The sequence below is a fragment of the Capra hircus genome, chromosome 6 (genome assembly GCF_001704415.2).
Source record: "Capra hircus breed San Clemente chromosome 6, ASM170441v1, whole genome shotgun sequence".
Lineage (NCBI taxonomy): Eukaryota > Metazoa > Chordata > Mammalia > Artiodactyla > Bovidae > Capra > Capra hircus.
Window position 1 is genome coordinate 97,878,670 of NC_030813.1, and position 3,865 is coordinate 97,882,534.

Here is a 3,865-nt window from a genome sequence, read left to right on the forward strand (position 1 = left end):
TTTACTACGAGATTCCTAAATACACATGAATCTTTTCGATCAGGATATAATTCTCCTTTGGCCTGGAGTGATTACTTTTCTTTCCTCTTCTCCAATGGTCAAGCTAATTCTATTTCTTCCACTGCATCTTTGCTAATAAACCCAGTAAGAAGGGATTGTGGGGATTTCCCTGGTGGTCCAGTGGTCAAGAATTCACCTTCCAGGGGCTTCCCTGGTGGTCCAGGGGCTGAGAGTCCGCCTGCCAATGCAGGAGACACCGGTTCCATCCCTGATCAGGGAAGATCCCATTTGCTGCAGGGCAGCTAGGCCCGTGAACTGCAGCTACTGAAGGCCTCGCCCCTAGAGCCTGTGCTCTGTAGCAAGAGAGGCCCCTACCTGAAGCAGCTAGAGGAAGCCCACAGGCAACAAGGACCCAGTGCAGCCCAAATAACAATATCAATAATAATACTAAAATAAATTAACTTTAAAAAAGAACCCACCTTCCACACCAGGGGACTCAGGTTTGAAACCTGATTGGGAAACCAAGATCCTACATGCCAGGGTGGGGGATTTGGGAGGATGTGGGGGAGTGTGGGGGGTGGGATGGGGTGACAGTGGTTGGGGCCCTAAGCCTACGTGCAACAACCAGAAAGAAGCCCACTCCTCGCAACAAAGACCTGATGCAGCCTAAATAACTAAATAATTGTTTTAAAAAGAAGTGATCGTGCCATCTTCTGCATTTCCAAAATATTTCACATGGATGTTTTTCCCTACCATGGTTATATCTGAGTAGATATCTCATCTCTCCTTCTAGAAGGTACTACATGTGTTCTTTCTCCATCTTTGCACACTCTGTGATTTACACCTATCTCCTCCACGCACCCCCCACCCCCACACCCGGCACCCCGCCTGCCTAACCCTCACCTATATCAGTCAGTTGCTTCAAACAACAGAACCCAAGCTTGGCTTTCCTTAAGGAACTTATTGGCAGGGACTCATGGAATAACAGGAAGCTAGAGGACCAAGATTGGAATGCAGACATGAGCAGGGAACCAAGGAGGACCAAGGCCCGAAAGTACAGCTGTTGGTTACAGGATTCTGCCATCGCGGCTGCTGGGCACTATTGCCATTAGTCAGCACTGTTGGTACCATCGCCCACACTGGCTACAGATCAGTTCTATCCAGTTTGCTCCTCTGCCACCAGATTCAATATTGTGGGCAGGGAGGCTGACAGGCTGAACCCAGGGTTTGTTCTCCTGCCTCAGCTTCCAGGAAGGAAAGAAGTCTAAATGGAGCCTCTTACCTGGAGGAGACAAAGCTCTAGAGACCCAAAAGTGCACACACAATAAAGATTTTCTCTCAAATAAGAGAGCCAGGGAAGGTTATACCCCACAAAACACAAAGGTCAACCGCAACTTCTATTTCCCCTTTAATCCGTGACTTTAAGTCACCTCCTCTGCATAAACTTCTCTCTCCTCCTTCCAGGAGAGGCTAGGGACTCCCTCTCAGCTTGCAGAACATCCTGGAATTTCTCTATTACAGCACCACATTGCACTTAATATAGGTTTTTTTTCTATTGGAAAATTCATTTCTTGAAAAAGTAAAAGTATAAAGCAAAAACAAAAGCTCACTCATCATCTCATTCTTAACATTTTGGATTATTTTGCTTTTTTCTTCTATTATACAGATGTTTTACTTATCATTTACAGAGTTTGGATCACACTTGCCACATGACATATCTATGTTCATCTCTCACCTCTACTGGACTGTGAAGTCCATGAAGGCAGAGATGATGGTGTTTCCTATCTTTGTGTCTACCAGCTAGTAGCACCTAGATGATGTTTGGCACCTACTTGGCTAATGCTTGTTAAATAAACTGAAAAGTTTCTCAAGGACAGAAGCCATGACCTGTAAAACTTTATAATCATTATAAGACCTATTATACTATCTTGCACATAGTAAATATTTGAACTTAATAGTTTTGAATTAAATCATTTGTCATATGTCAATCTTAAATTTTGAAGTTTTCAGCTTCAAATATATATATACATATGTACATTTTTTCCCCTTGGCTTTACAAATTTAGGAATAAGACCAAGAGTGTGAATTACGGTAGCAAGTAATGAAACCGGCCTTTGTCTCTTCTTCCTCCTCAGCAAATCGTCAGGAATATTGAAGTCCCAAAATTTCTTTCTCCTTCCTCCTGGTAGGACCAGACAACTGTGAAGTTCTACTTAAACAGCCATTTGTTCTAACATTCTATAAATGATCTTTCCCATGGTCCGTCCATGTAGCACATTAAAGATGACAGCAGGGACTTCCCTGGAGGTCCAGTGATTAAGACTCTGTGTTCCTAATGTAGGGGGCCCAGGTTCGATTCCTGGTCAGGGAACGAGATCCCACATGAGACAGCAAAGATCTTGCACTGCAACTAAGACCTGGTATTGTCACGCACACAAACGAGGCAGAAAACTCACTGTCACTTCTGACACTGAAAAGTAGGAGCTATTTCTCTGCAGCTCTGTATGCTGGGCCAGGCTGGTGGCTGTTTTGACCAAAAGAATATAGCGGAAGTGACGCTGTCCCAGTTTCCTCTTGGAACCCAGCCTCCATATTGTGAGGGAGCCTGAGCTTGGACACTTGCCAAGGTCCCTCTGGAAGAGAACTGAGGCCCCTGGTGGCCAGCCCAGGCTGAGCGCTCAGCTGAGAGTTAGTTATGGGAGGAGGCTGGCTTGAGAGTAACCCTCCTCCCAGTCAAGCCGTCCCAGCAGATGCTACATGGAGCAAGGATGAACTGTCCCAGCTTTAATTCTGTTGCTGTTGTTCAGTCACTCAGTCATGTCCGACTCTTTGCGACCCTGTGGACTGCAGCACAGGTGAAGGCAGGCTTCCCTGTCCTTCACCATCTCCCGGAGTTTGCTCAAACTCATGTCCACTGAGTTGGTGATGCCATTCAACCATCTCATCCTCTGTCTTCCCCTTCTCTTCCCACCTTCAATCTTTCCCAGAATTAGGGTCTTTTCTAATCAGTCAGCTCTTTGCTTTAGGGGGCCAAGTATTGGAGCTTTAGCTTCAGCATCAGTCCTTCCAATGAATGCTGCTGCTAAGTCGCTATAGTCGTGTCCGACTCTGTGTGACCCCACAGATGGCAGCCCACCAGGCTCCACCATCCCTGGGATTCTTCAGGCAAGAACACTGGAGTGGGTTGCCATTTCCTTCTCCAATGCATGAAAGTGAAAAGTGAAAGTGAAGTCGCTTAGTAAGTGTCTGACTCTTCGTGACCCCATGGACTACAGCCTGCCAGGCTCCTCTGTCCATGGGATTTTCCAGGCAAGAGTACTGGAGTGGGTTGCCATTGCCTTCTCCATTCCAATGAATATTCAGGGTTAATTTTCTTTAAGATTGACTGGTTTGATCTACTTGCAGTCCAAGTGACTCCAAAGAGTCTTCTCCAGCACCACAGTTCAAAACCTTCTTTATGGCCCATCTCTCACATCCATACATGACTACTAGAAAAACCATAGCTTTGACTATGCTTAATCCCAACTTGATATCAAAATGGTGAGCAAATAAATGGTTCTTGTTTTAAGTCACTAACTTCTGGAATAGTTTGTGACACAGCAATGTATAACTGATACAACCCCGAGTTGACCCTGCTTCTCTCCTAGAGATAGAAGGGAGATCACTTGCCTCTAGGGCAACAGCAAGAAATTTGCTATTCCCATTTCTAATTCCTTCCTGAGTTATATCAGGGAAATCAGAAGTTGAAGTGACTCTTTTAAGTGCCTCATTTAAAAAAAAAGATATTTATTTATTTGGCTGTGTTGGGTCTTAGTTTCTGCATGTGGAATCTTTAGTTGTGGCATGCGAACTCTTAGTGTTGTAT